The following is an 8,030-nucleotide window of genomic DNA, read 5'->3' on the forward strand; positions in this document are numbered from 1 at the left end:
GTTTTGAAAGGGAAAGTACTTTGTGGTTCATTTATTTATTTATTTATTTATTTAAACTTTATTACAGACCTATGGTCCAGAGAAAAGCAAAAATATACCACAAGACAGCATAATTTTTACATAACAGACAAATACAAACAGAAAATATTACAAAGGGTATTATTTTAAAAGAACAAAAAATTAATGTAAAATCTTCAACCAGTGGGCCTGAAGCCCACAGAACCCTACATCACACATAATAAAACGATTAATCAGAACATTCTGGCTGTCAAAAAGACGTGACATAAAACTAAATGCCGCCTTTCTTCTCAAAACAGAGAGAGAATTGACTGAATTGAAAACAAACATGGCAGATGCACTGGCAGAACTTGGAAGTCTTATCAATCTCCGGAACGCATTGTTGTGACAGACAATTATATTTTGCATACTACTCACATTGAAGTCACACCATAAATGGTTTCCGTAAATGTTATTGCAAAACGCTGTGAGGAGGCGCAGTTTCACTGATATAGTACATGCAGAAAACTTTCTCAATAAAAAGTTGGCTCTACCACAAAGTGCTCTACGCTGTTTCAAAATATCCCGATTGTCTTTCAAGTCATCAGTAAAAACATGTCCCAAGTAATTAAAACTTGATACGAATTCGAGAAGATTCCCACAAAGGTTGATTGGGGGAATGACAGACAATTTTGTGGATGACTTAAAGTGTACACATTTAGATTTCCTAGCATTATAAATGATATCATGATCATTAGCATATTGTTCACAGAGATTAATAAGTTTCCTGAGGCCTTTGATAGATGGAGAGATGAGACACGAGACAGTGACCTGTTAAGTGAATCAACATAAATATTGAAAAGAAATGGGGATAAGATTCCCCCCTTGTCGAACTTCATTAGTTACGTTAAAAGACATGGAAAGAGAATTTGACCAACGAGTACAAAACTTTTGTATTACAAACCAATTTGAAAGTAGCCGAACAATAGAGGTCGGCACTGATCTGTCAGTCATTTTCTTTAAGAGAGTCCAGTGATTCACTCTATCGAACGCCTTTTCAGCGTCAAGGAAACATACGAAAACTGGGCTGCCATTCGACTTATAATACCTGATTGTCTCTTTAAGTAGAAATATACACACATCAGTGCCATGAGCTTTCTTAAAACCAAATTGATTGTCAGATGTATACAAGTTATGTTCGCATCTACAAAGTAAAACATATTCAAGAACCTTTGAAAACATGCTAGTTAAGGCAATGTGTCGGTAATTGTTCTTGTTCGAGAGATCTGACGTTTTATCTTTAACTATGGGAACAAGACTAACATTTGCAATTCTATCTGGTACTTCACCGTGGACAAGCATGGCAGAAAAGCAAAGGGAAACATGAACTGCCAGTCTACTACTTGCATATTTGAGATGCTCGGCACTCAGGCCATCAGAGCCAGGAGACTTACCAGATGGAAGGTCATTGAAAAATTTACAAATTTCATCAGCATTTACATTTAACTCTTGTGAAAAGACACAATTTTCAAACGCATTCTCTACGTCAGACTTATACTTCAAATTACTGACAGAATTCAACAGATATTTAAAATGACTGCCCCACATGTCCGCTATTTGTTGTTCACCAGTTGCATCGTTTATACTCTTTGCTAGGGGAACTCTTTTATTATTAATGTCAGCAACTGCGACCCAAAATTGTCTATGATCATTTTGCAGCAGCGCACGAGCCATTCCATCTGCACGATTTTGCGTTTCATCTTTCCGACATTGTCTCAGAGCATATTTAAATCGAGATTTACATTGACGCATATATTCAGCTACTGGTCCAAAACGAGGCTTTGAGTCGGCTTTCCACGCTAAAATGCTTGTCTGGCATTCCTATGTGCTTCCTTGACAAAGTCGTTCCATCCGGGTATTGGATGGAAATGAGTGACTTTCTTATTACCAAACGAGTTGTTACTAGCCCTTGATAAGGCATCACAAATTGAATCATAATACAAAGTAATTTGATCTGTATGATTACTATTCTTACACTTACATTCTTTACATGATATTGCATCTGTTGGTACAACAATGTTATTAAGGAGCTGATCTGTTTCTATTGAATAAATGTTAATAAGATTGTGGTCTATTGATGACCAGTTGATCCCAGCACAGGTGGATTTACTATCATTATTTGTGACTTTGAATTTCTTTAGTTGAAAATTACATTCAAACGTTAGAGGCAGATGGTCTGAGGAGAAACAGTCGTCAATGATAGTCATAGAGTTAATTGTTTTGTAAGCTGCTTCAGTGCCAAGGCAATGGTCCAGCCATGATGTAGATCCATGAACATCACTGAAAAAAGTGAAAGTTTGTGAAAGTGGACCAAAGTAACGAACATCTGCGATGATGTAATTATTTTCATCACAGAAGGAGTCTAGCTCTTTACCAAAGCGTTTACTTGGATCTGCATTCAGATCACCTGCTACAAATACAAAGGGAGTTTTTGCATCTCGAATAATGGAGTCAATTTTCCCCAGATATTCACAGAAGTTGTCGAAATGATCACCACAGTCGGTCGGTAGATAAACACAAAGTAGTAGGCATTTTCCTAGGTTTGTATCCAACTCTATACCAATGACTCTCGGGTCATCGTACGTTTTAATCTTAACAGATGGAGACATTGTCTTTCGCCATAAAATAGCAGTTCCACCGTAAGGCCTACCGGAGATAAGATTCTCTTTACAGTCCATAGCCGAGACTCCAAGAGCTTGGAAATCTTCATGAATTGCAGAGAGTTTAGTCAATTCATCGTTATACAACCAGTGTTCTTGAAGTAGACATATATCGTTGGATTGGCATAGCTTTCTTACCTCAGACGCAGTTGATTTAATAGAACGACAATTATATGTTATTATTCTTACCATTATGACTTAAAGATATGAACGACGACCTTGAAAATATTTACGAATCAACACTCCGCAAGGTCATTTTTCTGGACGAACGATTTCCTTACACGCAATACCTCTCGCTGTTACGCGAAATGAGGCATAGGAGTTATATTTAGTATTAAGTGCTTCACAGTTGACATCAATATTGAACGTGGATTTCATGTAAGTGATGATTTGCTTAGGAGTAGTGTTTGGAGCCAATCTACCTAAAAATATATCAGTGACACTTTGACGATCCACTCCCAGGATGGGACAGTCAGATATAACAGATGTTCCGATGACAGGTCTACGACGTAACTGTTTTTTTTCCTGGAGACCACTGTGAATGAATCATTTTCAGTTGACAAATGTGGGTCCTTAGGTTTACTTTTGACCGCATCAACATATGATTTTACAGACTGTTCAGTATATGACTGACACTGCTTTTCAACATTATCTTTCTCACTTGCACCATCGGACTCACTGATAGCAGCACTTTTTGTATTTTCTGCTGTAGTAATCGTTATATTGTTGGGATATTTTCCCTCAAGGGACTGTTTTGGTGAGATATTCGATGACTGAGCGCTGGGATTACAAGTCACAAATAATTTCAAAACTTGAGTCTCGTCCTCGTCGGTTTGCGACATGATTTCACGAGTTTCACTATTGTCGGATATAGGACACTTAGAATTCAAACAGCTTGTCTTATTTGATTGTACTTCCTGCTGAGTCTTACGAATTGAACATATTTCTGTCTTGAGTTCGGAGTGTATGTCTGACGACAGTTTTGCAGATTCCTTGAGACAAGCAATTTCAGTTTTTATAGACGACAATTGTTGGATAATCACGGAAATGTCAACATGGTTCTGAGTAAGAGGCGGTAAATTGCCCAGGTTGTAAGCTGTGAAGGTGAGCATCACATCAGGATCAACTTCATGAAGGAGAATTAACATATCATGGATATAATTTGTCTTTTTATTTTGTCCTTGTCTTCGTTTGAACAGAGAGGTCGTTGATTCTTGACTGCAATATCTTTCGAACTACTCAATGCAGCAAATTGACAGTCAGTGACACGACTCAGGTAACATTCACGGACATTCACGAGGTTATAAATAACGAAATACACCAAAAGCGAACTAAATATCAACAAAAATCCAAGAGATAGCAATCACAAGGTACGACGGTTCTGAATATGCAAATATGTAGTTTTGATATTGTACGATCAATATTGGTGGCGAAATCACCACCGTCGTCAAAATTGCTGATGTGGTAATGTGGCAGCCATGTTTTCACTTCAGTAGAATCCAGTACAGACGAGGTCAAAGTTCTCGTGAATTTTCAAAAACGAATGATAAAAAGTTATTTTGTGATGTCTTCTACCTGATAATGGTTTATTTTAGTCGATGAATCTAGCAGCTCAAAAGCGAGGGATATTATTAAGTAGATGGTAGATGACCTTTCGCTTGACACATGTGACGTCAGACTTAGTGGTCTGAGATATGACGTGCCGTTGGAAGACGCTAGCGCCAGGCATCTCTGTTATTTAGATTGAAAATTGTTCAGACAAATCCTTTTCCAGTTATGACGAAATATTTCTTTTTGCCGAGATTAGTAAGTCTACAACTCCGATTTACACTATGTATTTTGCCATGTCACATTGAGTTATGAGTAGAACACGACGTCTAAATTTAGTCCAGCTTGCATACGAAACGTTAGTCCTGCTTGCAGACGGGCACGGGTCTATATTACTGACACGACCCTCAACACCGAAGGGGCAAGCAGGACAGGACGAAACACGTGCACCACCTGCAAGCAGGTCTATAGACTATTAGATTAAAAAAATTCAGACGATTTTATGTCGACTACAAGTTGAATGTTCAGGGCCGTAGCCTGACCAAATTGCCAAGGGGGGCAGAACTTTGTCTAGGTGCAATCATGCATTTAAAGTTTAGAAAAATGCTAATTTACATAAATTTGCATGTAATTTACATAATATCTATTTTAGCATACGCAATTAAATATCATATGTAAGGTCAGAAAAAATAAAAAATGCTGGTCAACGGGTAACCTAACCCATCACATTGGGTAAGTAGCTAGGTCGATTTCATTTATTCACAATGCTTGACAAGGATAAAACAAACCATATATAATGATAGCAAAATATTTCAGGTCGAGTTTAGATAGAACTTATTCAGTCATCTTGATACTATCTTATGCAATTTGTCTGCATAGCTACAGTTAGGAAATGTACACAATTTACGGTTAAACAAATGGTGTAGTTCCTCTCACCCTCTCTTCTCAAAAAATGTTAAGCCCCGCCAATTGAAACTCGAGCATCATTTTAGCCACCCCTTCTGTCACCTACACTACAGTGGAGATATAAAATCATATAATATATGAATTTAGAGGCATAAAATATCAAACCATAGACATGATAAAATACCAGAATTGAAACAATTATGCTAAGCATTACATATTATCTGGAAGTGTATATTGTTGTGGCAAAGCTGAAAGATATTATGCGGAATTGCACATGGTAAATGACTTCTCCTGAAGTTTAATTTGGTTCCAAAAAATCCCGAATAAAAAGCAAAACATTTCCCAAGACTTTCAGACTTTTGATGGCCCAATGGTCGTAAACTTTGGATTCATATTTAATTTCAATTCATGTTTGTATGCAACATCAAAGCCAAGTAAACCACTGTATAGGATATTATATAATTTGGAAGAGACTCAAATGTTTATTGTTACACGTACTATTCAGAAAATATAAAGAAATGTCCTTAATTTTGAAAAAATGCGAAGCCCGCATTTATTGCCCATCACCAGAAAAATATTGGGTAGGTTGGACAGCTTTTTCATTTTTTCTGGCCTAATGTCGTATCTTTCAAAGTAGTTGCCGAAAAGATGTCACATTCAAAGTAAAAAAAATGGATAGTACTTTCTCAAATAAGTAACACAACAAAATAATCATTTTCTTTACCCAACTTCCAAAACCGTTATGGCCTCGTTTATGTCGGAAGCCAAGGTGAACTCAGTGAATTCTCCTTGCCATTATCATTATAATGGAAATTGAAGTTTGGATTTTGATGTCGAAGGTACAGCTCTGTTTACAAATTCAGGGTCATTCTTTCCATCGCAAATTGTCGCTTCAAAATTAATTGCGGAATAACGCTAGTGTCAGTGTGCATAATTATATCAAACAACATTTTAACCAAAGACAACGTCGAACACAATTGTTGAAAGAAATACCTTCAAATAGTGGAGCTTAAACTGCGTACCTAGTTTAATAGTTTTTCAGGGCCACCAAATATTCCAAAAAGAGAGCTGCCATTTTTATCAGTATGAAATGTTTTAATATACGGAACAAGATGTAAATGAGATCGAGCGCATCTTCGGAGTCACTGCATGCAGCAAAGCAGGCGGCCTCACATTGAAGGACTTTTTCCGTCTTTTTTTTTTGAGTTTCACTCGCTGACATTATAATTGCGACTTGCTATCTTCAAATGAAGGAGACTTTCAAGACTACTGTTACTCGCGAAAAATGCACAGTGCATGTACGCACTTCTTTTGTATTTTCCTGCACAAAGAATTTTTAATTTGCTGCAAAAAGTTACAATTTTTAACCGGACACATTTTTATTCAAAGTTAAGCCAGCGTACAATAGCGATATAAGATACATATTAGCCAGGAGTCAGTGTACAGTCACTTTAGTAAACCATCCATTTAAATCGCGCATGCTATGAATCGAATCGTCACGTAAATAACGATTTTAATAGAATCGTTATGTATTAAAAAGGTAACATTTTTTACTTTCTTTTTTTCCAAAATCTCAGGGGGGGAGGTGCCCCCCCCCCCTTGCCCCCCCCCCCCCGCAGGCTACGGTACTGATGTTGGTGACAATTATTGACAGTGTTTTTGGTAAATTTGTTAGAACTTAAATTGAAATTCGAATTGCCTCAAAATTATTTTAGATCCCTAGTTCAATTCATTCATCATGAAAATTTTCCAGGGGTAAAACTGTAAGACACTGGAATTATTTATGGCCAACCTCAAAAATCCTTCTTTTTTTTGTGCATTTCCCTGTCATTATTCTTCTGAGATTTTCGTAATTTTCATAACAATGCTTTTTTATAAAATGGTGACTATAATAAAAAAAAAAGTACATTATTTTACCAACTTTCTGTGTGAAATGTTTTTTATAGTGAGACTAACACTAACCACTTTATTACATCGCTAAAACAAAACTGCACAGTGAATAGCTGAACAACTGAACCACTTCTACATGTTACCAAAAAAAAAACAATTAATGGACATGCAAATGTTATTTAAATTAAATGTGTTATAACAATGAGTACTGCTAGAATCAAGTTTTCTTTAGTAAAATGTAAAAGTATGATGCAAATGTTCAAATCCTGTCAGTTAATCAACTATCTAAGAACGTATCAATGACTTGTGTGGAGTATTCATTGTCAAAGTTTATCAATATAATTATTAGCAATCTCTAACTTTCATTTCTTTTTATTTTGTAGATTAATGAAATATTCACCGTTATACTTCTTGTTTACTTTGTTTCATTTGACCATAGATTATGAATTTCATAAATAGTACTCTACTCTACTCTACTCTACTCTACTCTACTCTACTCTACTCTACTACAATTGTACATCTGCAGTGCGGGGGGGGGGGGGTACCGTACATTTATACATGCAAAATGTGTTTTGTTTGGTTGGAGGAGCCTACGAAAATTCTTTGGTTCATGTCGGGGGAACAATTGTTTTGAGAATGCTAAGAGGAGCTGCGAAATGTTTTGACAAAAACACTTTCTCTTCAGCCCAACGTCCCTTCAATATGGCGTTGCGTTTTAACGTCTGGTATTTTTATGTCACACCCCTCTTTCCTTTTATCTCTAGACGCACTCATGAAAAAGTAAGTACACGGTCGTCGAAGGTAACATCGCTTGGTGCAACGAGAAAATAATGTGCACTGAACACTAGAGCACTATTACCAAACAACGCACGAATATATGAAACAACATGATCAACACAAACGGTACTCAAATTTAAGTACTGGAACTTTATTTATTCACAAAACGAAAAATAACTTTATGACCTTGAT

This window comes from Glandiceps talaboti, chromosome 2, assembly GCF_964340395.1.
Source record: "Glandiceps talaboti chromosome 2, keGlaTala1.1, whole genome shotgun sequence".
Classification (NCBI taxonomy): Eukaryota; Metazoa; Hemichordata; class Enteropneusta; family Spengelidae; genus Glandiceps; species Glandiceps talaboti.